This window comes from Cherax quadricarinatus, chromosome 61 (assembly GCF_038502225.1).
Source record: "Cherax quadricarinatus isolate ZL_2023a chromosome 61, ASM3850222v1, whole genome shotgun sequence".
Taxonomy (NCBI): Eukaryota; Metazoa; Arthropoda; class Malacostraca; order Decapoda; family Parastacidae; genus Cherax; species Cherax quadricarinatus.
The window spans coordinates 16,760,937-16,782,944 of NC_091352.1; the positions used below are offsets into that span (position 1 = coordinate 16,760,937).

Below are 22,008 nucleotides of genomic sequence, written 5' to 3' on the forward strand. Positions count from 1 at the left end.
AGTAAGCCACTATCATGTCGAAGCATTTCGGGCAGACTTAACCTAATACAGTGGACCCCCAGATTACGTAATTAATCTGTTCCAGAGAGAGTGACTTATCTCAAAACTGACTTATTCTGAATTAATTTTCCCCATAAGAAATAATGGAAATCCAATTAATCCATTTCAGACACCCAAAAGTATTAAAAAAATGTTCTACATGAAATATACATTTACCTACACAGAAAACAATGATAAACAAAGAGTAAAACAACAATAACATCAGACTTGCCTTTACTGAAGACATGGTGATGCATGGAATATGGGAGGAAGGGAGAGGATGGAGTAGTTTACAATTGTTTGGAAGGGGAATCCCCTTCCATAAAGACTTCAGGTACCAAGTCCTTATCCTGGGTTACTTCCCTCCTTTGTTTTTTAATGCAACTAGGACCAGCTTGAGAGTCATTGGACCCGTCACTCAAAAAAGTGTTCCAGAGAAGTCTGTTTCTGGCGTGTGTTAGGAATTGTGTTGGGAGACAGGACAAGATAGTCCTTCAACATGATACTAATATCAGTTCTACGGTTTATTCATTTAGCAAAATTCATCTAATATGACATAATAAACAATACAGTGGAACCTCAAATTTCGAATGTATCGCTTATCGAACTCTTCAAAAATCGACAGCTTTTTCGAACCAACTTTGTCCCTATTAACAAACTCGCCCCTATTTTCGAACTGCCAGGTACCGGACCTGTCCGCCAGCCTGCTCTGTCTGCGTAGGCGCCATGAGCCAGTCTGGCTTTGTTGATGCTTGAGTGAACACTAACCTGCGGTCTCTTTCAAACATTTTACAATTAATTCATTGTGTTTAGTGCTTGTGGGACTGTGAAATAAGCTACCATGGGCACAAAGAAACTTGCTAGTGGAACCCCTGTGGTAAAGAAATTGAGAAACACCATAGATGTGAAGAAGGAAATAATGCAGAAGTATGAGAGTGGTGCGAGACTTATTGAGCTTGCCAGGACGTATGGGAAAAACAAGTCGACCATCGCTTCTATCCTGGCAAAGAAAGAACAAATCAAGGAAGCTGATGTTGCATAAGGTGTTAATATGCTAACCAAAAAAAGACCACAGACAATAGATCAGGTTGAGAAGTTGTTGCTGGTGTAGATCAAGGATAAAGTGATGGCAGGTGATAGTGTTTCAGAGACAATTATCTGTGAAAAGGCAAGGAAGTTGCATGCCGATTCTAAGATTAAGGAGATTAGCGCCAAGTGGAATGATGTCCAAATGTTTGTGGAGAAGTACCACCCTGAGCAAGCTGAAACAAGCCATCTTTGCAACAAGTTCAGTGACAGAACCATGTCCCATTTTAGGGAAATCTTAAAGAGGTGCCAGAAACAGAAGACTGTGGACAGTTATTTTGTGAGACAGGGGTCCAGTGACTCTCAAGCTGGTCCTAGTGGCATTAAAAGACAGAGAAGGGAAGTAACCCCAGAGAGGGTTTCGATACCTAAAGTCCTTATGGAGGAGGGATTTCCCTTCCAAACACTAACTCCAACTCCCTCTCTCCTCCTCCCTATCTTCCAGATGCCATCACCAATCTTCAATAAAGGTAAGTAAAAATGTTATTTTATATGTTTATTTAAATTTATTAATAATCGTACACTATATTTGTTGTGCATATGTAAAACTATAATGTAATACTATCTATAAAATGTATTTTTTTGTGAATATTTTTAGGTTTCTGGAACAGATTAATTGTATTTCCATTATTTCTTATGGGAAATATTGCTTCACCTTTCAAACTTTTTGAATTTAGAACTAGCTCCTGGAACGGATTAAGTTCGAAATTTGAGGTTCCACTGTATACCTCTAACATTGGAGGAGCTAAGTTTCGTGTTGTCTTTTCTTATCAGTTAATCACTTAACTTGCTTGCTGGCGCTATAGCCTTTATCGACTCCTGCTGCTTTAGTATCGTATATATTGTAGACTCACTGAAGGCGGCACATTCTCCTCTCTTCCTCCTTCACTCTCATACTTTTCAACAACTTCTTTCTTAAAGTCCATCGTGTTTCTCACTTTCTTTACCAAAGGAACTTTACTAAGAACTTTATTTGGGCTCCTGGTTGCTTATTTCACAGTTGCACTCAATCAATAACCACAAAAAACAATGGATTACATATAGTGAAATGTTTGGGTGAATGAGCAAAAGCTTCCTCACTCACCCAGACACACAGCCAGACTGATGGGGAGCGGCTGGCAGCAGCGGGTTGACGAGTCCCATATGGCCAAAATGCAAAATAATGACTGATAACCGGAAGCCAAAAATCTGGCCAATAATGGAGTTGACTGATCAGCGGAACAGCCGATAACCAAAGGTCCACTGTACATATCTGTACAATGGTCGCTGGGTGTGGGTAGGCTTCAGCCCAAAGAGGTCTTAAATGGAGTGATGGTGGAGTAGGTGTTGCAAGTGATTGGGAGGGGGTGGGGGTTAGACAGGTGGAAGGGAGGAAGACAAAGGGAGGGAGACTAAGTGTAATAGGTGTGTGTATCAGATGTGGATGGTATCGGACAGTAACAACGAGGGTGTAAATATTAAGTCTACAATCCTTTACCAATCTGCCTGCCTGTCTGTCTGTCTGCCTGCCTCCCTCCCTGCCTGTCTGATTGTCTGTCTGTCTCTCTGTCCGTCCATCTGTGTCTGCCTGCCTGCTTTTCCTTGCCCTACCTGCCCTGCCTAGCCTTGTCTGCAATGGCCTGCCTGCCTTAAATGGAACGTTGGATGATATATTGGGAGTGGGAGGGAGGAGGTGGAAGGGAGGGAGGAGGTGGAAGGGAGGGAGGAGGTGGAAGGGAGGAAGGCAGAGGGAGGGAGATAGTACATGTATCAGACACGTGTATCCCTTATCAGCAGCGGGCAGTACGAGACAGTGACAAGGTCAATATTAAGTCTTTACCAATCTGCCTGTCAGCCTGCCTACCTGGCTCCCCATGGCCCTCCCTCACATGCCTGCCTACTAAGCTGTCTTCCTTTCTCCCTGCCCTGCCTCCATCCTTCCCTAGCTGCATGCCTGGATTCCTTTCTACCTGCCTGTCTCCCTCTCCTCCCACTCACTGCCTGCCTCCCCTGGACTACTGTACTATTTTGCTTGGGTATAAGCCTATGAAAGATAGGCTTACTCTGCTGTTGGGTGCCAATGTATCTGCAGATTTCAAGATGTAACCTATGCATGTTTACAGCTCAGAAAGCCCCAGGGTAATGGAATTAAGTATCCAAGGCAGGCTGGGTGTGTTCTGGCATCTTAGAACTTATTACCATTAAACAATGCATTTTTGGTTGTTACAATAATTTTGAGGTATGGTACATCTTCTGGACTGAATTAACCCTTTGACTGTTTCAGTCGTATATACACGTCTTACACGAGCCACTGTGTTTGACGTATTATACGCCAAAATTCTATCAGCTTCAAATCAAGCAGGAGAAAGCTGGTAGGCCCACATGTGAGAGAATGGGTTTCCATGGTCAGTGTGCACCAAATAAAAAAAAAATCGGGGAGCCAGTGGTGCACTGTGGGAATGCCATTTCACTAGTCCTTGTTCATCATGCCTAGCAGTAAGAAATATTTGACTCCCAGGCAAATCTGGAACTCTTCTCTTCCCAAGTGGTGCTCTAACACAGATGGAAGTGTTGGTGAAGATCAATTTCAAGGTTTTGAGGAGTTTGTGACCAAAAGCATTGCCCAGGATACCAGAAAAATGAAGGAGAATGAAGGAGAAAGATAATTAAGTAGGAGGGAGGGAGGGGAAGGGAGCATCCGACCCCATTGTTTTGATAGGCGGTAGGGGGAGTGAGTAATGATACAATATGTCATTTTGACAGCTGAATCAGTACATTTTGAAGTCCACACACTCACACACAACACAAGCTTGCTGAAGATAATAGCAGCTATATGAAAGTGCCCAGTGACTATATATGTGTATATATATTATAGAAACCAGAAGGAAGGAAGGAAGGAAGGAAGGAAGGAAGGAAGGAAGGAAGGAAGGAAAGAATGAATAAAGAAAGAATGAAGACAAAGAAAGGTAGGTAGGAAGAAATGACACATTTACCTTGGATAACTACCTAACACAACTGTCTGCTACTACTATGAAGAAAACTGCTCAGACGAGGTGTTTTGCCTGTGCACATAAAAAAAAAAAAGCCCACAAAAACAGACACTCGTTTTATGTGTGAGGAGTGTAAAACACCATTGTGTATGAAACCATGTTTCAGAGAGTTCCACAAGCTGCAGAACTTCTAGGAACATGTCCAGTGACTGTACATTTGTATATACAGTGGACCCCCGAGTTTCGTGATTAATCCATTCCAGAGAGCCTGCCGAATGTCGAAATTCACGAAACTCCAAACCATTTTCCCCATAAGAAATAATGGAAATAAAATTAATCCGTTCCAGACACCCAAAAATATTAAAATATTTTTTTTTCAAAGTAAATAAAGATTTACATACTGAAAACAATCAGAAATCAAGTACATGCATATAAAAAAATAATGATAACATTACACTTACCTTTACTGAAGACTTCTGGGTGGATGGAAGACAGGAGGAGGGGATAGGAGGAAGGTGTACACTATTGTTTGGAAGGAGAATCTCCTTCCATTAGGACTTCAGGTAGCAAGTCCTTTTCTGGGGTTACTTCCCTTCTTCTTTTAATGCCACTGGGAACAACTTGAGAGTCACTGGACCCCTGTCGCACAAAATATCTGTCCAGAGAGGTCTGTTTCTGGCATTTCTTTATGATTTGCCTGAAGTGGGACAAGGTTTTGTCACTGAACATGTTGCAGATATGGCTTGTTTCAGCTTGGCCAGGGTGATATTTTTCAACAAAACTTTGCAACTCATTCCACTTTGAACACATGTCCTTAATCACCGAAGGCACCTCCTTCACTCTCTTTTCCTCCTCCTCTGAAGCAAGTTCCTCAGCTGTGGTCTGATGCTGTTCCAGTTGAAGCTCTTCCAGTTCGTCAGTGGTTAGCTCTTCCCTGTGGTCCTCCACCAACTCTTCCACATCCCCGTTACTCACCTCCAACCCCATGGACTTGCCCAATGCCACAACACCTTCCACAACAGGCAGAGGGTCAGCAGGGTCAGGGTCTGCCTCAAACCCTTCAAAATCCCTCTGGATCGCGTTCTTCGCTTTCTTTACCAAAGGGTTTGCACTAGCTTTCCTTGGGCCAATGGATTATTACTTATGAACCCGCGGGGTGATGGTCACGTGTTGGTAAACAATGGCACACTGAGCGTGAACAGCGTGGGAGACTGGTTTTGTGTGCGCGGTGACGGGCGGACAGGTACCGGATGGTCGCCAAATCACGAAACTCGAGACCAAATTTTGCCGAAAAAACTTCCCGAAAGTCGAATTTCACGAAAGTCGATGCTGCTGAAACTCAGGGGTCCACTATATATTATAGAAAAATAGTAATAAAAAAATTTTTGTAAACAAGTTTTATAAACAATATATTGATAATTATGTTTGTGCGCTTATTGTGTTGTATACAACGAGTGTATATATATACACACTGCACCTTACTTTGGTCTCACAGGCCACATAATTTACTTGAAAAAATATAGTTGTGGATACCTTTGAATGGGAGTAAAAAAAAGTTTACCGGGTGACCGGCATTTGACGCTGTTGCCATACGCGGTTCATTTTCTGCCAACTTTATGCCTCTATATCTCGGTAAGTACTGATGGCATGGGGGGGGGGGGGCTTAAAACAATCAGAAAAATAATCTTAACATTTTCATAAGAAAAAATTTTTTTTTTTTCGAATATTTTTCGACACCAGGAGACACTTCAGGATTTGGGATTTCAACTGTCAAAGGGTTAATATCGTAACTCAAGGGATCACTGCACTACCCAGGCACAGACAGACACACTTACTTGACCCCGCAACCACAATTAGGCCTTTGAACTGAGAAGTGATTTTTTTTTCCCTTCGTAATGTAGAGTGCTTATGTTAGAAGTGATCGAGGCCCCAGGACCGAAACGTTTTCTAATAAATATGTCATAGTGTTTGCTTGCGTGTAAATGTAGTGTTGTGTCAAGTCAATGCTAACGTGTATTTGAGTGAGCACGTACACAAACAGACACGTGCACACACACACAACACACAAAACACACACACACACACACACACACACACACACACACACACACACACACACACACACACACACACACGCACACACACGCACACACACGCATGCACACACGCATGCACACACGCACGCACACACGCACGCACATGCACATGTGCACACACACACATGCATGCACATGCACACGCACGTGCACACGCACACACACACACACACACACACAGATGATGTGTAGTTAATGAGGAGAATCAAATCAGTTGAGGATCAGGCAGGACTACAAAGAGAGCTGGACAGGCTACAAGCCTGGTCCAGCAACTGGCTCCTTGAATTTAACCCTGCCAAATGCAAAGTCATGAAGACTGGGGAAGGGCAAAGAAGACCGCAGACACAGTATAGTCTAGGTGGCCGAAGACTGCAAACCTCACTCAAGGAAAAAGATTTGGGGGCGAGTATAACACCAAGCACATATTCTGAGGTGCACATCAATCAGATAACTGCTGCAGCGTATGGGCGTCTGGCAAACCTAAGGATAGTGTTCTGATACCTCAGTAAGGAATCGTTCAAGGCTCTGTACACCATTTACGTCAGGCCCATACTGGTGTATGCAGCACCAGTTTGGAATCCACACCTGGTCAAGCATGTCAAGAAATTAGAGAAAGTGCAATGGTTTGCAACAAGACTAGTCCCAGAGCTAAGGGGATTGTCCTACGAAGAAAGGTTAAGGGAAATCGGCATGACGACACTGGAGGACAGGAGGGTCAGGAGAGACATGATAATGACATAAAATACTGTGCAGAATAGACAAGGTGGACAAAGATGGGATGTTCCAGAAATGAGACACAGAAACAAGAGGTCACAATTGGAAGTTGAAGACTCAGATGAATCAAAGGGATGTTAGGAAGTATTTCTTCAGTCACAGAGTTGTCAGGCAGTGGAATAGCCTACAAAGTGATGTAGTGGAGGCGGGAACCATACAGTTTTAAGATGAGGTTTGATAAAGCTCATGGAGCAGAGAGAGAGAGGACCTAGTAGCAATCAGTGAAGAGGCGGGGCCAGGAGCTATGAATCGACCCCTGCAACCACAAATAGGCGAGTACACACAGAACACACACACACAAACACACACAAACACACACAACACACACAACACACACAACACACACACACACACACACACACACACACACACACACACACACACACAACACACACAACACACACACACACACACACACACACACACACACACACTGCCTACAAAAATAAAGAAGACCTGCCTTGATTATTATAAAAATCGTTAAAAAGCAACAACATAAGCACAGAAAAAAGTGATAATGACTCTTACATTAATATTATCTTCTCTTCCCCTTGAAGCTGTTAGGATATGCTTTCACTCAGATTCCTGAAGCAATGGTTAACTGGTTGACCCAAATGTTCTTGACCTACTGTTTTAGGCACAACATGGTTGAAACGTGGCAGTATTCCATCTTCTTTTTCATGATATTCCAGGCATTCTCAATACCACTGAGGTCTGGACTATTCCCTGGAAACTGCGAAACTTCAATATTTTTCTTAGCAAGCCACTTAGTTTTTTTTTTTGACCTTGTGACAGAGAATGCTATCATGCATAAAGGTGAAGCAGCCTTTAATTTTGAAAATATTCGGCAGGTGGTGCTCAAAAATGGTGACACAGTGGTTAGCATTCATTGTAACGTTTCTGGGAAGGAACAACAAACCCCCAAGATCAAGTATACCCCTAAAGCAACCCCAAACCATGACAGATTGTGGGATATTTATGGGGCTCACTGTGTATGTAGGGTCATACCTGCTCATGGAGGGGTGCCTCACCCTGCTTTGATTGCTTGAGTGCACTGAAATATTGATCTATCTGAGCACATGACTGATTTGTTTCTAGTCATCAACACTCCAGTGTGCATATTTCCTGGCAAACTGTAGGCATTCCTACTTCATGCGGGATGTGAGTACGGGTTTCCTTTCAGCATGATGACTTGGCAGGCAGAGATTTTTTTGCAGGCAGTGTTGGATGCACTGAACTGAGAGGGCACATAGGAGTTCAGGATGTATTTCTTCAAGCTATGATGTAGTCATAAATGGGTTTCTAAGTACAGTGGACCCCCGCATACCGGACGCCTTGCATAACGGACAATCCGCATACCGGACGCTTTGATCGCTAAAATTTTGCCTCGCATACCGCCCAAAAACCCGCTCAGCGCCCTTCATCCGAGACGCGTCCAATGTGCAGCCTGAGCCAGCCTCATATGTTCTGCCGGTGGCATTGTTTACCAGCCAGCCTCCGCGGTAACATTCAAGCATACAATCGGAATATTTCGTATTATTACAGTGTTTTCGGTGCTTTATCTGGAAAATAAGTGACCATGGGCCCCAAGAAAGCTTCTAGTTCCAACCCTACAGCAATAAGGGTTAGAATTCCAATAGAGATGAAGAAAGAGATCATTGATAAGTATGAAAGTGGAGTGCGTATCACCGACCTGGTCAAGTTGTACAAGAAACCCAAATCAACCATCTCTACTATTGTGGGCAACAGAAAGGCAATCAAGGAAGCTGTTCTTGCCAAAGGTTTAACTGTGTTTTCGAAACAGAGATCGCAAGTGATGGAAGATGTTGAGAGACTCTTATTGGTGTGGATAAATGAAAAACAGCTAGCAGGAGATAGCGTTTCTCAAGTGATCATAAGCGAAAAGGCTAGGAAGTTGCATGAGGATTTAATTAAAAAAAGGCCTGCAACTAGTGATGATGTGAGTGAATTTAAGGCCAGCAAAGGTTGGTTTGAGAGATTTAAGAAGCGTAGTGGCATACATAGTGTGATAAGGCATGGTGAGGCTGCCAGTTCGGACCACAAAGCGGCTGAAAAATATGTGCAGGAATTCAAGGAGTGCATAGAAACTGAAGGACTGAAACCTGAACAAGTGTTTAATTGTGATGAAACAGGCCTGTTTTGGAAGAAAATGCCAAGCAGGACCTACATTACTCAGGAGGAAAAGGCACTCCCAGGACATAAGCCTATGAAAGACAGGCTTACTTTGTTGATGTGTTCCAATGCTACTGGTGATTGCAAAGTGAAGCCTTTATTAGTGTATCACTCTGAAACTCCCAGACCGTTCAGGCAAAAGAATGTCCTCAAGGAAAATTTGTGTGTGCTGTGGAGGGCAAACAGTAAAGCATGGGTCACTAGGGACTTTTTCTATGACTGGTTACACCATGCATTTGCCCCCAATGTGAAAGATTACCTAACTGAAAAGAAATTAGAACTTAAGTGCCTCCTGGTGTTAGACAATGCCCCTGGTCATCCTACAGACGTGGAAGAGCGACTTTATGGGGACATGAAATTCATTAACATCAAGTTTTTGCCTCCTAATACCACTCCTCTCCTGCAGCCCATGGACCAGCAGGTTATTGCAAACTTCAAAAAACTGTACACAAAAGCTCTGTTTGAAAGGTGCTTTGTAGTGACCTCAGAAACTCAACTGACTCTAAGAGACTTTTGGAGAGATCACTTTAATATCCTCAATTGTATAAACCTTATAGGTAAGGCTTGGGAGGGAGTGACTAAGAAGACCTTGAACTCTGCTTGGAAGAAACTGTGGCCAGAATGTGTAGACAAAAGGGATTTTGAAGGGTTTGAGGCTAACCCTGAGAGGAGTATGCCAGTTGAGGAATCAATTGTGGCATTGGGGAAGTCCTTGGGGTTGGAGGTTAGTGGGGAGGATGTGGAAGAGTTGGTGGAGGACGACAATGAAGAACTAACCACTGATGAGCTGATAGATCAACTTCAAGAGCAAGAGGCCAGACCTGAGGAAACTGGTTCAAAGGAGGGGAGAGAGAAACTGAAGGAATTGCCTACTACAAAGATTAAGGAAATGTGTGCAAAATGGCTTGAAGTGCAAACCTTTTTTGATGAAAATCACCCTCACACAGCTATTGCAAGCCGTGTTGGCAACCTGTACACTGACAATGTTGTGAAACACTTTAGGGAAGTCATAAAGGAACGAGAGGTACAGGCCACTATGGACAGATATGTTGTGCGAAAGAAGTCCAGTGACTCTGAAGCTGGTCCTAGTGGCATTAAAAGAAGAAGGGAAGTAACCCCAGAAAAGGACTCGACACCTCAAGTCTTAATGGAAGGGGATTCCCCTTCTAAACACTAACACACTCTCTCCCCTCCTCCCATCCCATCAATCATCACCAGATCTTCAATAAAAGTAAGTGTCATGTAATTGTGCATGCCTTTTTCAGTTTGTGTGTATTAAAATTAACATTTCATGTGGTAAAAATTTTTTTTTTCATACTTTTGGGTGTCTTGCACGGATTAATTTGATTTCCATTATTTCTTATGGGGAAAATTCATTCGCATACCGAACATTTCGCATAACAGCCAGCCCTCTTGCACGGATTAAGGTCGCTATGCAGGGGTCCACTGTAGTTCTCTGTGTAGAATTTGTGTCTGTGTTTAGACATCCTCTTCGGCCATCTAGTATGAGGTTTTGTAGTGAGAATGGGATCTGGTGGGAGGCCGCAGACGGCAGCAAGTACAGTGGACCCCCGGATTAAGACATCATTGGATTAAATAATAGTCAGATTAAGTAACGGTTTTGTGTCAAAATATTGGCTTGGTTAACGACACAGAACTCGGTTAAAGTCATTCATATCCAATGTGTCCGCATGTCGTGAGCTGCCCGACACTCCATGCACAGCCAGTGTGCCATTGTTTACCAGCCAGTGAGGATGATTCCACACATACGTGATACATTTTGTATTGCTCCATTGTTTTTAGTGCTTGTAACTGCTAAATAAGCCACCATGGGCCCAAAGAAAGGTTCTAGTGCCAGCCCTTTGGTAAAGAGGGTGAGAAACGCTTTAGAATTCAAGAAAACGTTTGTAGAAAGATACGAAAGTGGTGGTGGTAGAGGGTGGTAATGATGGTGGCACACCAGCCAGGGTATTTCCCCACGTACTAGCCAGAGAACTTCCCCACACACCAGCCAGGGTACTTCCCCACACACCAACCAGGGTACTTCCCCACACACCAGCCAGGGTACTTCCCCACACACCAGCCAGGGTACTTCCCCACACACCAGCCAGGGTACTTCCCCACACACCAGCCAGGGTACTTCCCCACACACCAGCCAGGGTACTTCCCCACTCACCAGCCAGGGTACTTCCCCACACACCAGCCAGGGTACTTCCCCACACACCAGCCAGGGTACTTCCCCACACACCAGCCAGGGTACTTCCCCACACACCAGCCAGGGTACTTCCCCACACACCAGCCAGGGTACTTCCCCACACACCAGCCAGGGTACTTCCCCACATACCAGCCAGGGTACTTTCCCACATACCAGCCAGAGTACAGTGGACCCCAGGCATATGATGGCATCGGTATATGCTAAATCCGGTATAAGATACATTTTAACGCAAAACTTTTGCCTCGCCAGTCGTTAAAAAACCTGCCACATGCGATTTGTCCGGGACACGTCCACGTGTGGCCTGAACTGCCCCGTGCGTGCCAGTGTTTACAAGCCAGCCAGTGTGCTCGCATCAAAGCATACATTCGGTACATTCCATATTATCACAGTGTTTTTGGTGCTTATTTCTACAAAATAAGTCACCATGGGCCCCAAGAAAGCTTCTAGTGCCAACCCTGTGGTAAAAAGGGCGAGAATTAGTATGGAAACTAAGAAAGATTTTGAAGGGTTTGGGGCTAACCCTGAGAAGCCTATGCCAGTTGTGGAATCCATTGTGCCTACTTCAAAAATTAAGTAAATGTGTGCAAAGTGGGTTGAACTGCAAACCTTTATGGATGAAAATTACCCTAACACAGCTATTGCAAGCCGTGCTGGTGACTATTACAATGACAATGTTGTGGCCCATTTTAGACAAATCTTAAAGGAACGGGAGGTACAGACCTCTATGGACAGATTTGTTGTGCGACTTAGGTCCCGTGACTCTCAAGCTGGTCCTACTGGCATTAAAAGAAGAAGGGAAGTAACCCCGGAAAAGGACTTGCTACCTCAAGTCCTAATGGAAGGGGATTCCCCTTCTAAACATTAACAACTTCGGCACTCTCCTCTCCTCCCATCCCATCAATCATCACCAGATCTTCATTAAAGGTAAGTGTCATGTATTCTATTGTTAGCAGAGTACTACTAACTGTGCATGTCTTCTTCAGTTTGTGTGCATTAAACTTAATATTTCATGTGGTAAAACTTTTTTTTTTCATAGTACTTTTGGATGCCTTGCACGGATTAATTTGATTTCCATTATTTCTTATGGGGAAAATTAATTTGCCTTCCGATAATTTTGGCATATGATGAGCTCTCAGGAACGGATTAATATTGTATACTGGGGTTCCACTGTACTTCCCCACACACCAGCCAGGGTACTTTCCCACACACCAGCCAGGGTACTTCCTCACACACGATTTGATCTGAGTGGGACTTGCGCATGAATGAATAGAATTAACAAAGCTTATTGCTTGGAAAGCATTGAAATTTGGGTTGGGCAAATACGATTCTGTTAGTGGGATGGTTTGTGAAAGACCTGCCTAGTATGGGCCAACAGGCCTGCTGCAGTGTTCCTGCTTTATGTGCAAACACTAGCTGAAGTGGCCAGGAGGGCTCATATGGGTAGGACAAAATTGCTTATAATGGGGGATTTCAATCATAAAGAGATTGACTGGGAAAACCTAGAGCCACATGGGGGACCAGAAACATGGAGGGCTAAGATTTTGGAGACTATTGGAGAACTTCATGCATCAACATGTTAGGGATACAACCAGAGAGAGAGGAGAGGATGTTGCAGCAAGGCTGGATCTCATATTCACCTTGAGTAGTTTAGACATAAGGGATATCACCCACAAAAGACCCCTTGGTGCTAGTGATCATGATGTCCTGAGTTTTGAATATCTTGTCAAGTTAAAAGTGGAGAATGCAGCAGCACAAGAACAAAGAGAGAAACCAAACTTCAAAAATGGGGACTACATAGGAATGAGAAGTTTCCTGCATGAAGTGCAGTGGGAAAGAGAACTAGATGGAAAGACAGTAAATGAAATGATGGAAATAGTAACCACTAAGTGCAGGGAGGCAGAGGAAAGGTTCATACCAAAGGGCAACAGAAAAAAAACGTTAAGACCAGAGTGAGCCCATGGTTTAATTGGAGGTGTAAAGAGGCCAAAGCCAAGTGTGCGAGAGCATGGAAAAGGTATAAAAGGAAAAGGACTCAAGAAAACAAGGAGAGAAGAAGAACCAGAAACGAACATGCAAGGATAAGGAGAGAGGGCCCAGAGGCAACACGATAACGACATAGCATCAAAAGCCAAATCTGAACCAAAGTTGTTATACAGTCACATTAGTAGAAAAACAACAGTCAAGGACCAGGTAATCAGGCTGAGGAAAGAATGAGGGGAGCTCACGAAGAGTGACCAAGAAGTATGTGATGAACTAAAAAGATTTAGAGAAGTATTCACAATAGAGTCAGGAATGCTTCCAGCAAACTGTGGAGGTAGGATGCACCAGCTGCCGGGCTGGTCACAATACACATAACCAAGGTAGAGGTGAAGAAACTGCTAGACGAACTCGATACCTCAAAGGCGGTGAGCCCAGATAACATATCTCCATGGATACAGAGAGGGAGCAGAGGAACTGTGTGTGCCATTAGCAGCAATCTTCAGTAAATCTATCGAAACAGGGCAGTTGCCTGAGGCGTGGAAGACAGCACATGTAGTTCCAATTTTTAACCCTTTGACTGTTTCTGACGTATAAATACGTCTTACGAGCCAATGTTTCCGACGTATTTATACGCACAAATTCTAGCGGCTTCAAATCAAGTGCCAAAGGCCTGGTAGGCCTACACGAGAGAGAATGGGTCTCAGTGGTCGGTGTGCACCCTGTGAAAAAAATCTGGGACCCAGCGGTGCATTGTGGGAATGCCATGTTGTTAGTCCATTTTCACCATGCCTCTCGGTAAGAAGTTCCTCACTCCTCGGCGAATTGGAGGTCTTTTGTTCCCAAGTGATAGCTCTAACAGCGATGAAAATGTCAGTGACAGTGAATTCCAGGGTTTTGAAGTGAGTGTTACCGGAAAAAGTGCCCAGGATAACGTAATTAGTGATGAAAACCCAGATGACCCACAACCTTCCACCTCTGGTGCTGTGCCGGCTTGTTCACGTTCACGTTCGCCTGTACCAGGGTGAAAGAGGAAACTATTTGGTCGTGTACAACACCCAGATGATGATAGTGATAGTGATTTCAAGGTCACTGAAAGCAGTTCTAGTGACAGTGAGAGTGAATATTCCCCAGTGAAGCGGCAGTATGTACGACGTAGCATGCGGTCTGGTAGTGTTTCATATGTTGTTCCAAGGGGAAGGAGAAACTCTGGGAGCACATCCCGTGGCCCTACACCACGACCTGATAGTGAAGATGACGATATTGTAACGATGGGTATGAATGGTGACAGTGAGGGAGGAGGCAGTGGTGGTGATAGTGAGGGTGGCACGGCCCATGTAGCACCATCAGCGGGCCACGCTACTACCCACGCTGCTGACTCAGCACAATAACCAGCCTCACCCTACCCCACACTCCCACAACCTGCACCACCACAACCTGCACAACCACAACCTGCACAACCACAACCTGCACAACCACAACCACGGTACAATATCCAGACCCCACCAGCAGACCGCATCTGGGATTGGCAGGACGGTGACGAGTTTGTTCCCAGTCCCCATGACTTTGATGAAACACAAAGTGGAATAAAGCCATCTTGTTCACTTGGGAACAATGCCAGTGAACTGGACTGCTTTGAGTTATTCTTCGATGAACCCCTGATGGACATCATTGTCAGGGAAACAAACACATACTGTGATTACACCATGGCAAATACAACTCTCTTACCAAAATCACGGATACACAAGTGGAAGGAGACAACTGTGTCAGAGATGTACCTGTTTTTTTGCCACAATAATGCTTATGCCACATGTGTATAAGCACACTGTCACCACATACAAGGCAACAGAACGCCTGATTTCAACTCCAGGTTTTAGTGACATTATAGGTGTCAATCGTTTCCTGATACTGTTACGTATGTTACACTTTTCAGACAAAACCAGGCCTGACAGAAGCGACAGGTTATATAAGATCAGAAATGTGTTTATGTACCTGAAACAAAAGTGCTGCATGTATTTTTATTCCTTCAGGAAGCTTGTTATTCATGAGTCCTTGATTTTATTCAAAGGAAGACTCTCATTCAAGCAATATATACCAAGCAAGAGGAAACGCTTTGGTATAAAGCTATTTGTACTGTGTGATTGCAGAAGTGGTCTAGTTTTGGATATCATTGTGTACACTGGCAGTAATACTTTGAGAGATACCATTAAGTTATTGGGTATCTCTGGTGATGTGGTTCGAACAATGATGGAACCATATCTTGGTAAGGGGCATATGTTATTTACTGATAACTGGTATACAAGCCCCTTACTCAGTGATTTCTTGCGAGTGAACTTGACAGACGTGTGTGGCACAGTGCGTGGTAATCGTAAACATATGCCAAGGTTCAACGCTGGCACTCGCAGAGGTGAGGTGCAAGCCTTTGCTGCCAATGACATCATGGCATTTCGGTGGCATGACAAACGTGATGTCACATTGTTGACATCAGTTCACAGAAACGAAATGGTACCCAGTGGCAGGGATAACAGAGAGACCAATGAACCCATTCTAAAGCCTGCAGCTGTCATGGACTACAACCTCAATATGCGCTTAGTGGACAAATGTGACATGCAGATTGGGTTTGCAGACTGTGTACGCAAGAGTTATAAGTGGTACATAAAACTTTTTTTCCATCTTGTTGATATCTCTATGCTAAATGCTTATAACATATACAAGTTGAAGACCAACAAAACACCAAAATATGGTGAATTTTGCCTGTCAGTAATCAGACAAATAATTGCAAAGTACCAAGGAGCAACTCCTGCAATAGACCAGCGCCCACAGACGTCATCTCGTATGAGGCCTGGTGATCACTACCCCATACAACTGCCTCCTACTACTGCCAAGAAAAATGCTCAGAAGAGGTGTTATGTATGTATGCATACCACAAAACGCCCACAAACACGCAGAGACACTCGTTTTATGTGTGAGGAGTGTGAAGTGCCCCTCTGCATATACCCATGTTTCAAAGAGTTCCACAAGCTGCAGCAGTTCTAGGAACGTGTTTAATGACTGTACATATGTATATATATTATGGAACAATAGTAATAAACATTGTTTTGTATTGTTTGTTTGTGTAAACAAAGTGTATACACAAACTAATAGTGATAAAGTTTGTTCTGTTATTGTGTTGTAAACAATGAGTGTATATTTGAAGAATGCACCTTACATTGGTCTCACAGGCCACATAAGTTACCTGGAACAGAAAAATATTGAAAAATGCAAGAAACCTTTGAATTAGAGTAAATAAAAGAATACCGGGTGGGCGGCAGTCGCCGCTGTTGCCGCACACACGTCACTTTCTGCAAACTTTGCGGCTCTATATCTCGGTAAGTACTGATGGCAAAAAATTTTTTTTAGGCTTAAAACACTACTAAAAATATTCCTAACATTTTCATAAGAAAAAATATTTTTTTTTTCGAATATTTGGCGACATAGAATGACAGTTTCAGAGAGGGGCCTGAAACAGTCAAAGGGTTAAGAAAGGGGACAGACAGGCAGCATTAAACTACAGACCAGTGTCACTGACTTGTATTGTATGTAAAGTCATGGAAAAGATTATCAGGAGAAAAGTAGTGGAACACATTGAAGAGATTGGGCTAATACATGACAGTCAGCACGGCTTCAGAGATGGGAAATCCTGTGTCACAAATTTACTCGAGTTCTACGATAAGGTAACAGAAGTAAGACAGGAGAGAGAGGGATGGGTAGATTGCATCTTTTTAGATTGTAAGAAGGCTTTTGACACAGTACCACACAAGAGACTGGTGCAAAAATTAGAGGAGCAGGCAGGAATAACGGGGAAAGTACTGCAATGGATCAGGGAATACCTGACAAGAAGGAAACAACGTGTGTTGATACGTGCTGAAGTGTCGGAGTGGGCGAATGTATCGAGTGGGGTTCCACAAGGTTCAGTCCTAGGCCCGGTGCTGTTTCTTGTATACGTGAATGACATGGTGGAAGGAATAGATTCAGAAGTGCCACTGTTCGCTGATGATGTGAAACTGATGAGGAGAATATAAGTGGGCGAGGATCAGTTAAGATTACAAGGGGATCTGGACAAACTACAAGTATGGTCCGACAAATGGCTCCTGGAGTTTAACCCCAGTAAGTGTAAGGTCACGAAGATTGGGGAAGGACACAGAAGACCGCAGACGGAGTACAGGTTAGGAAACCAACAGCTGCAAACGTCAGTTAAAGAAAAGGATCTTGGGGTAAGCATTATAACGAACATGTCCCGAGGCACACATCAATCAAATAACTGCTGCAGCATATGGGAGACTGGCAAACCTGAGATTGGCGTTTAGACATCTGAGTAAGGAGTCATTCACGACATTGTACACAGTGTACATAAGGCCTATACTGGAATATGCAGCGCCAGTATGGAACCCTCACTTAGTCAAACACGTCACGAAATTGGAGAAAGTGCAAAAATTTGCAACACAATTAGTCCCGGTATGTCTTATGAGGAGAGGTTAAGGGAACTCAACCTGATGACACTAGAGGATAAAAGGGATAGAGGGGACATGATAACAACGTATAAAATACTAAGAGGAATTACAAGGTGGACAAGGATCGAATGTTTCAGAGATGGGATACAGAAACAGGGGGGCACAATTGGAAACTGAAAACCCAGATGAGTCATATGGATGTTAGGAAGTATTTCTTTAGTCTTAGAGTTGTCAGGAACTGGAATAATCTGGAGAGTGAAGTAGTGGAAGCAAGTTCCATAAATAGCTTTAAGAAGAGGTATGACAAATATCATAGAGCAGGGAGAGAGTGAATTAGTATCGACCAGTGAAGATGCGGGGCCAGGAGCTATGATTCGACCCTTGCAACCACATATAAGTGAGTACATATAGGTGAGTACACACACACACACACACACACACACACACACACACACACACACACACACACACGTCATGCTTTTAAGTTACACCTTGTGGACCTGGCTTACAATGCAACGATCAGTTTCCCTAACAAGTCGAGCATATGTTTAATTTTGCTCCAACTCAGTGAAAACCAGTCTGAATATAACAAATTAGGTATACAGTAGAATCCCAATTAACACACGGGTTATGGTCCTGAAAATCAGCATGTGTTAATAATTACTGTTAACTGTAGCGAGGAACTTATGGGAAAAGTTTGGTTACTATTTTTGGACCTCCGAAAAAAACAACAATGACTTTTTTGGAAATAGGATAAAAAGCTGAAAGAAACAACTTCTTACCTTAAATTATCACTGTTGTTGTTTGTTGATATGTAAGTGTGTGGAGAAGGTTGATGTGGCCCTGCACAATACTTTTATAAACACATGGCAGGCAGTATCTGCTACCATTACCATCACCTGCCATAAGCATGTCAATATTTCCATACCAAATTGTACCAAACATACAGAAACTCTCAACAAGAAGATTATACAAAGAAAAGGAGGGTTACTGAACTGCTAAAAAATGAGAATATTCTAAACAAAAAAATCAAACTGAGCAGGAAGTTTAAAATTCACACCAGGTGGAAGAAAAAAAATCCAAAAAATTGCAAAAAACTAAATATTTCTGCAAAAATGCTAAATCAAAGTCAAGACCTACAGAGCAGATAACTCAGGATGGCATAAGCTGTGATAGACCTATAAACTTCCAATAAATACTTTATGAAGACAATACCTTAGCTAAACAACTTCCCTGTTTAAAACATTTTTACACCATCAATCACCAATGTACATTAGCCAGTCAATTAATATGGTAGTTACATTTTTGAAAAATAGTGTGTAAATAAAAAATAGCATTAAATAAATGAAAAACATTAGGGTTATGTTCACTGGACCATCCAAAAATTGTTTTTGTAGTTCAAGATTAAAAAAATAATAAAGTTTTACACTCGTTACATTATCACTGCTTGTTGATCTAGGAATATGTAGAGGGGGTTAATGTAACACTCTACAAAACCTGTATTTTTTTTATTAACACACTGAAGCAACATATTAACACTCCTCCTTCAGAGTGCAAGCACTGTACTTCCCATCTCCAGGACTCAAGTCTGGCTAACTGGTTTCTCCGAATCCCTTAATGTTACTATGCTCACACTCCAATAGAATGTCATCAAAAAGCCACTTGTCTCCACTTGCTCCCATCTAACAAGCTCACACACGCTTTCTCGAAGTCCAAGCCCCCTCACACACAAAGCCTCCTTTATCCCTTCCCTCCAACCTTTCCTAGGATGACTCTTACCCCGCCTTCCTTCCACTACAGATTTATGTGCCTTCCAAGTCATTCTATTTTGTTCCATCCTCTCTAAATATCATATCTCAACAACCCCTCCTTGGCCCTCTGGATAATATTTTTAGAAACCCATACATCCTTCTAATCTCCAAGCTATGGATTCTCTGCAATGTATTCACACCACACACTGCCCTCAGATATGACATATCCACTGCCTCCAGCTTTCTGCTTGTTGCAATATTCACCACTCAGGTTTTGCACCCATGTAATAGCATTGGTAATACTACCTGTACATATGTACACATGACAGGCAGTTCTTCATTTATCAGCTCCTACAACTCACCTGCCACCACCACAACCACCTACCATCAGTAAAAATACCATACATTACTGGCCATGAGACAAGATACTTTAGTAAATAAATATGCCTAGAGTAATACTCGTCATAATAAGAGTGCAAGCTATCCCCCCCAAATATGAAACAACGATCAAAATAATGAAAAAAATCTCTTCAGGTAATCCCCATACTTTGCTGGTACTGTTGGGTTTAAGGGTTATGATGGCACAAGGGGTCTGTGTCCATCTTACTGCTGTGAAATTGACTACTAGAATGATTTTGCAAATACAGTGGTATCTTGACTTACAAGTTTAATTTGTTTCGTGACAGAGCTTGTATCTCAATTTGCTCGTACAGTAGACAGTCATTTAACATGGTAGTTACGTTCCTGAAAATGCCATGTTAGGTAAAACCGTGTTAGATGAACTGAAGAACTTACAGGAAAAATAGGATTACATTCCTGGGAGCATCCCAAAAAGCCAAACAACTTTTTTTAGACCAACAGATCTTACAAAAATAAAAGTGAATATGTAATTGTAGTTCACTGTTGTGATGTATTATGTTGTTTTCATTGCTTAAGATTACAAATGCAACAGAAATAGTAGTATTTCTTACCTTAAATTGTGGGTGCTGGTGTTTGTGGATGACTGTGGAGAGTTATGCTGTGGCCCTACTGGGCTGAGGTGGATGGTAGAGGTTCTGGTACTAAAGTCGATGGTTGTACTCAAGTGTTCATAAATTCTGTAACGGATTTCTGTTCTATTTTTATCTCGCAGTACATTATACAACTGACGGTAAGCTGCTCTAGACACCGTAACATCTTCAGTGAATAAGTCTAACTTTATGTCAGTCAAAGTCAGTAACACAGTAAGTAAATCAGTCAGCAAGTAAATCAGTAAGTCAGTCAGTCAATAAATCAATCAGTCATCACACAAACTTATATTTACCTCATTCTTATGTGTACAAAGTGAAGCTTCATTACTGCCACAGGCTCTCTCTTGTTTAATATCTCTTTTTCTTCGTTAATTCTGAGACTTGACGCATATACCTTTTCTTGCCACTCTGCAACACTGGGTGCCATGAATGCTTGGCAGATACAAGATATTGTAATTAAAGATCAAAACACAAATCACAAACACAGCTAGTTTGTAGGAGAGAAGTGGAATTGAATACGTATTCAAAAACGCTGGGGTGGCGGTGGTGGGAGTGTCGGGGGTGGCAGGGGATGGTGAGAGGTCTCCCCCGCTGACCCACAACAAGGCAGCAGCTCGAGCTGGAGAATTTTTTCTGCACCCGCAAACAGAACTGTGTAAAGTTAATTTTACAAAGTGTTGTATAAAATTGTGCCACAATTTTTCAATTGTGCTATAACCAAATCATGCCAAACAAACTTGTGTTAAATGACAGTCTACTGTATATCACATCAATTTTCCTCACTGAAATTGATTGAAATACCATTAATCCATTCCAGCCCCCAAAACGCCACCCCAATTTTTTTTGTTACGGGTTTTTAAAAAAGAAAAATGTATTTATAAATAATAAATGATTGTAGATGAATGGTTCAGAGAACCGACATGTTGTTGAATTAGACACATGTGCAACTCTTGGGTATCTTTATTGAGGAAACGTTTTGCCACACAGTGGCTTCATCAGTCCATACAAAGGAGAAACTTGAAGAACAGGAGGAGAATGAGGTAATCAGCCCCTCAGCCTTGAGTCGATGTGGTCAGTCCATCAATCTTGAATAGAATACGGCATATGAGCGGAGAAGCAGCTTATAAACCGTAGACAAGAGAGGTGCAGGAGTCGTAGGTGATGTCACATTTGTCCAATGTGGAAGTAGGTCGTTCCCAAGGGTTAGGCAAGTGAAGAATTCCCATGTATTAAGATCCCAAGAAGTTGCAGTGTCTGACAGGATTGTAGATGAATGGTTCAGAGAACCGACATGTTGTTGAATTAGACACATGTGCAACTCTTGGGTATCTTTATCTACGGTTTATAAGCTGCTTCTCCGCTCATATGCCGTACTCTATTCAAGATTGATGGACTGACCACATCGACT

At 42.8% G+C, this 22,008-nt stretch overlaps 1 protein-coding gene across 7 annotated transcripts in view; it reads right to left on the bottom strand.

Annotated features, from left to right (window-relative positions):
* The window catches only part of LOC128699302 (serine/arginine-rich splicing factor 6), a 227,318-nt gene that overhangs the window by 56,573 nt on the left and 148,737 nt on the right, over window positions 1–22,008 (bottom strand). The window lies entirely within an intron of this gene.